At 44.8% G+C, this 6,337-nt stretch overlaps 1 pseudogene; it reads left to right on the forward strand.

The window, feature by feature from the left end:
* Positions 1 to 2,403: 2,403 nt before the first annotated feature.
* On the forward strand, positions 2,404 to 3,196 carry LOC140325330 (PC-esterase domain-containing protein 1A pseudogene; annotated as a pseudogene).
* The last annotated feature ends 3,141 nt before the right edge of the window (positions 3,197 to 6,337 follow it).

Here is a 6,337-nt window from a genome sequence, read left to right on the forward strand (position 1 = left end):
TACATTTGTAATTAAGTAATGTAAAAGGATTGAACTTACATGGTTGGCAAGCATCGGAGTCATCCCGGTAGTCCACCCCTACCACCGTATCTGGCCCGATGAATGGCAACGCCAATCCTTCGTACCCCTTGAGACGCTGCACAAGATGTTCAGGATAGGTCCCACTCCTTCCAGCCTCTGTGCCCAGGAGCCTTTTGACGTGTCTGAAGATGTGTGGTGGCCATTCTCCTTGGCTCCATGTAACTAGAAGTGAAAAAATAAAAGAGTTATGGGACAACACACCCAAAACATTTTTTGGAGGAATAAAGACAATGGTGTATTCTTACTTGTTCTTGTTCCTTTGTTCGTTGTTCTTTTTCCGTTTTTTCTTTTTTTTCAGCAAGTTTTGGTTTGCATGACCAGATTGACTAAGAAACTGCAAATTTATAAGGATGCAAACGCACACACTGGCGCAAACGTACGCACGCAAATGCACACACGCACGTTCATTTAAATGTGCGCCATTCAAGGATCTTGCTTGCTGTTGTCAAGGATCCAAATTTGGACCTCGATTTCCTCTTCACTACTGCTGTTGTTGCATAAAACACCACATATCTGATGCTGGAAGAAGAGCAGCAGCATCAACAACAACAGCAGCAACCAGAAGTGCAAGCTCAGACTTCTCAAACAGTCCGGGCACCACGCATCTTCTTAGAGCGTGGCCGCCTGGAAAGTTTGCGTGACCACGATGTCAAAAGGCGTTTCCGCCTGTCTTGCGCTAATTAATTGCTATGATCTCACCATTGACAGCTTAACAGATCCTACTTAATCGCGCAGCTGAAATCTAATCGCCTTAATTGGCAGGTTCGCGACCCCTATTGCTCATTAATATCAAGGCAGGAATCTGGCTGGCAGCAAAGGCGCGTGTACGAGCACACTCGGCTCCGGACCACAGGAAACCGGCTTGCTGGAAGCGCGAATGTACGCATGTCTAGCGTACGCGCATTTCTTTGATGAATCAGGCCCTTTGTCTCAGAGCCTACCGCCTCCTCCTTCAGCTGTTACTGATGCTGCCGCCTTCCCAGTACCTAACTCTAGATGACAGATACTAATGCTGTTCACACTTTGTTTGAGAGCCCACCGCCTCCTCTTCATGCTGTTACTGCTGCTGCCTGCCCAGTAGCCAGCTGTAGATACAAGTTACCAATGCTGTCCATGCTGCATTTTACAAAGTTACAGCTATCAGATAGAAAAAAGCAAGTCTCCTACCCAGCAATGTCTCCAGTAGCTACAGCTTCCACACTGTCCTTGTAGGTGATGGCCTCAATCTGTAATGCCATCCTTGATCCGTCTCAGGGCTTAGCTCCTCCTCCTCATGCTGTTACTGCTGCGGCCTGCCCAGTACCCAGCTCTAGATGTCAGTTACAAATGCTGTCCACATTATGGCCCTGATTTATTAAAGTTCTCCAAGGCTAGCGGGAATACACTTTCATCAGTGAAGCTGGGTGATCCAGCAAACCTGAAATGGATCTGGTCCAGGGTTGAAAATATTTGCTAACAAATGGCTAATGACTTTTATGAAATCCGGTCCAGGTTTTCTGGATTACCCAGCTTCACTGATGAAAATGTAATTTTCTCCAGCCTTGGAGAAAATAGTAAATCAGGGCCTATGTCTCAGGGCCTACCGCCTCCTTCTCATGCTGTTACTGCTGCGGCCTGCCCAGTACCCAGCTGTTAATATAAGTTACCAATGCTGTCCATGCCGCATTTTACAAAGTTACAGATAGCAGATAGGAAAAGGCAGTCCCCTACACAGCAATGTCCCCAGTAGCTACAGCTTCTACACTGTCCATATAAGTGATGGCCTCAACCACTAATGCTGTCCTTGCTCCGTCTCAAGGCCCACCGCCTCCTCCTCCCAGTACCCAGCTCTAGATGCCAGTTAACAATACCATCCACACATCTCAGGGCCCATCGCCTTCTCCTCTTGCTCTTACTGCTGCCGCATGCCCACTGCCCAATACCCAGCTTTAGATGCCAGACTAGCCTCAAGCTCAACAGGGTCTTCTTTCCCTGCTGATTCCGCCAAGCCCATTCCCTGTCATGTGCTTTCACTGGATAGTAGGCCCTGAGACGGAGTGTGGATGGCGTTAGTAACTGGCATCTAGTCCTGGGTGTAGTACATCTTTAATGACACCCCAAAGTGTGTATTGCAAGTGTGTTATCTGAAATTTGGTATTGAATGTAGAAGGCCACGTCTTCTTCATCCATCAGTAGCATGCTTTATCAGACTAAATTTCTGTGTATGTTACCCCGGAACTGAGAAGTGGGACAGCAGACCCTCTGTATATGTCGGGGGAAAGAGATGGGAGACACCGGTATGTGTAACGGCAACCGAGAGGTCCTGTATGACCACATTGAGCCATGAAGTTATTCAGCTCTGCAGACATCTGGAGACTTCTCCACAACAAGTATGTGGCTGTCCTGGGAGACTCCATTCAAAGATCTGTCTACAAAGATCTTGTAAAAATACTGCAGAATGATGAGTTTCGGACTGAGAACCAGCTCAAAAGGAAGGGTGAGATGTCTTTTGCAAACGACACATTGGGGGATCTTTGGGTGAAATGCACAATGGCATAACGTACCATGAAGTGCGTCATTACAAAACTGACCACCACCTTGTACTGTTCTATTTCCTGACCCGTGTCTCTTTGGAGTACATAGAAAACGTGCTGGCTGACTTTGAACAGGGACCTCAGCCCGATGTTGTCATCATCAACTCGTGTGTATGGGATGTTATTAGGTATCATGAGCAATCACTGGAAATGTACAAAACCAACCTGGACTACCTGTTTATTCAGCTCACCGAGGTGCTGAGCCCCGAATGTCTGATGATATGGAACATGGCCATTCCTGTTGGATTCAAAGCTGGTGAATTGCTGGAGTACCCAATTCCTAATGTGCTCTGGGACATCATAGAAGGGAATTTCTTCAGCGCCACTCTGGCAGATTTGCACAAATTTCATGTGATTGACATGCACTTCCACTTCCGCTTCGAGCTGCGCTCCAGGGTTAACCCACCCACTCGAATCAGCTGGCTCATCGGAAGTATACCTGCATCCTAATAGCTCATATTGTTAAAGCCTGGGACGTGCAGCAGGAACAGCAGGAGGAGGAGGCGGTGGACTCTGGGACGGAGCATGGACAGCATTGGTAACTGGCATCTACAGCTGGGTACTTGGCAGGCCGCAGCAGTAACAGCATGAGGAGGAGGCAGTGGGCCCTGAGACGGAGGAAGGACTGCATTAGAGGTTGAGTCCCTACCTACTATATAGGGAAACCATATGAAAGGGAAGGGGCTTGGCATAATCAGCAGGGAAAGAAGACCCTGTTGAGCTTGAGTCTAGTCTGGCATCCAGAGCTGGGTACTGGGCAGTGGGCAGGCGGCAGCAGTAAGAGCAGGAGGAGTAACAATGCCATCCACACTCAGGGCCCACCGCCACTGTAGGGACAGTGGGAATCATGTTCATCTATTCATTTCTCCAATAGCTACAGCTGCTGTTACCAATGCCAGTTACCAATGCTGTCCACGCTCCGTTTCAGAGCCCACCGCCTCCTCCTCCTGCTATTACTGCTGCCGCCTGCCCAGTACCCAGCTCTAGATGCCAGTTACCAATGCTGTCCAACATCCGTCTCAGGGCCCACCGCCTCCTCCTCCTGCTGTTTCTGCTGCCACCTATCAGTACTCCATTCTTAAAAATGGTATTACAGACATCTAGGTGACATTGATGATGCACTACACCCAGCTCTAGATGCCAGTTACCAATGCGGTCCTGGCTCTGTCTCTGTGCCCACTGCCTCCTCCTCCTGCTGCTGCTTGTCAGTACTCCATTCACAAAAATTGTATTACAGACTTCTAGGTGGCATTGACAATGCACTACACCCAGCTCAAGATTCCAGTTAACAATGCGGTACCCACTCCTGTGAGGCCTATATAACTTAAAACAGAGCTGTGTAACTGGCTAATTTTTTGACTGAAAGCCCCCCCCCTCAGGGACCTCTGCCTGTACTCTGAAGCCTGTGTATGGCTTGTAATGGAGCAGAGAAACCTGGTGGCTACTTTTTGGACTGGAGGAACCCCCTCGGGGCTCTCTCTGCCTCTACTCGGAGGCCTGTATAAAAACTGGCATGTTCCCTTGACCGCTCCATAAAATGGCTTTGCCAGCAACATAAAAAAGCCTTTTTTTTTTTTACCTGTACATTGTTGTGCAGAGCTGGGGGAATCTTGACATGTCTTTTTAAATGTATTTATAGGCTGTAGAAGCTCTACACAGTCCCGAAAAACAAACCATAGTTTTCCCCTATTGACTTTAATGAAGTTCGAATTCGACGTTCGTTTACCCGAGTAATTTTGCTCTATTCGACCGAACAGCGGTCGAATCGAATAGTGAGCTATTGGACCAACACTATACAGTAGCGTGTATAATATATATATAATATAATTATATATATATATTATATGAATATTTCTTTGTATTGGACTCAATACAGCTATTTGGCATGCTTCATACTGTCTTGAGGGAATACATTTGGGGGAGTCAGAAATTGAAAAGGATCTGGGGTTCTGGTAGATCATAGACTTAATAACAGCATGCAATACCAAGCTGCAATACTAAAGCTAGCAAAGTACTTTCTTGTATTAAAAGAGGAATAGACTGCAGAGATCGAGATAATCCGGCCCCTGTACAAATCATTGGTCAGACCACATCTGGAATATGCAGTCTAGTTTTGGGCACCAGTTCACAAAAAGGACAATGTGGAATTGGAGGGAATGCAGAGGTCAACTAAAATAATAAAAGGAATGGAGGATCTCAGCTATGAGGAGAGATTAGCTGAACTGAATCTATTCTCCCTTGAGAAGAGATGTTTAAGGGGGGGTATGCTCACCCTGTATAAGTTTATACAGGTCCAAACAGAAAACTGTATTCCCCATTATTTACTTTAAGATCATTACAAAGAACAAGAGGGCACTGTTTGCGTCTGGAGGAAAAGAAGTTTAAGCTCCCAATAAGGAAGTGATTCTTCACTGTAAGGTCTGTGAAAATGTGGAATCGGCTCCCTCAGGAAGTAGTTTCTGAGGGAGCCGATATAGATTGCTTTAAGAAAAAGCTGGATGTTTTTCTAGAAGAACAGAATATAACTGGGTATTAAGGCTTTAGAGTAAAAATAACAGTTACTGTTGATCCAGGGAACATCCGATTGCCTCATGGAATCAGGAAGGAATTTCTTTCCCCTGTTAAAGCAAATTGTACCAGCGTTTTTTTTACCTTCCTCTGGGCCAACTATGTCTTATAGGGTTTTTTATCTGGGATATGTTTATTTCTCTAGTGGTTGAACTTGATGGGCTTATGTCCTTTTTCAACCTAACCTACTATGTAATTAGGGAAAGCATAGAATCAACCCAAATCAATAGTAAAATCAATAGAATACATATAATAATTATTTTCTTTATTAATAGGAATGTAGTGTTCAGCTACAGAGTACTGAGTATGACTGTAGGGACCAGAAGAATGTAACCAATCTATGCAACACACAGTGCATGGGTTCAGAAGTCTACTGTACTAAACCCACGATGCTATCCTATCCCTGTTTAGTCGCAGGGCGCCGCCATCTTCATTATTCTAATTGTCACCCTTTGGTTTTGAACACATTTTTTTTCCCCCTGCATTAAACTTTTTCACATGCCTTTATTTTTTCTTTGGAGTCTCTCATTATTGTTTTTTTTTAATCAAACATTCATCAGGTTTTTTCCCAAAATGTACACATTTTTCACATTGGATTCATTTTGAAAGCACATGAAACCACTTTTACTCGTGATTCATGCATTTTTTAATTCAATGTATTGTTAAAAATGTGTACATTTTGGGTACACAAGGTTTAGTGATTCTTTGGAATTTTGGAATTCATTTGGAAAGTGACTGAACATGGTGGTTTACTATATATACATATTACTTAATGATTTATATTGCCAGTTTGAACAATACCGACTGAAAGAAGTGGGATTGTCGAATGCTTATACCAAACGGAAGTTCTTTCTGTCTGCCACATTGACTGCATTTTTTTCATTGAGAAGATGACAGAGCCAAGAGATGTGTAAAGCTGTTCACAGGCTTTTAATATACAGCTTACACGTTCACTGCTCATAACTTTAATGACAAGTGTACAATGTAAGTCAGCAGCCATTCTTGTCAGAGATTTCTGTACCCTCTTAGCACCTCCCCACCCCCTTTCTCCCCTCTCTTCTCTATCTCAACTCCCAGTCTTTCCTTTCCTTCGTCATTTCCAGCACTGTGTCATA

Source organism: Pyxicephalus adspersus, chromosome 3 (assembly GCF_032062135.1).
Source record: "Pyxicephalus adspersus chromosome 3, UCB_Pads_2.0, whole genome shotgun sequence".
In the NCBI taxonomy this organism is placed as follows: Eukaryota; Metazoa; Chordata; class Amphibia; order Anura; family Pyxicephalidae; genus Pyxicephalus; species Pyxicephalus adspersus.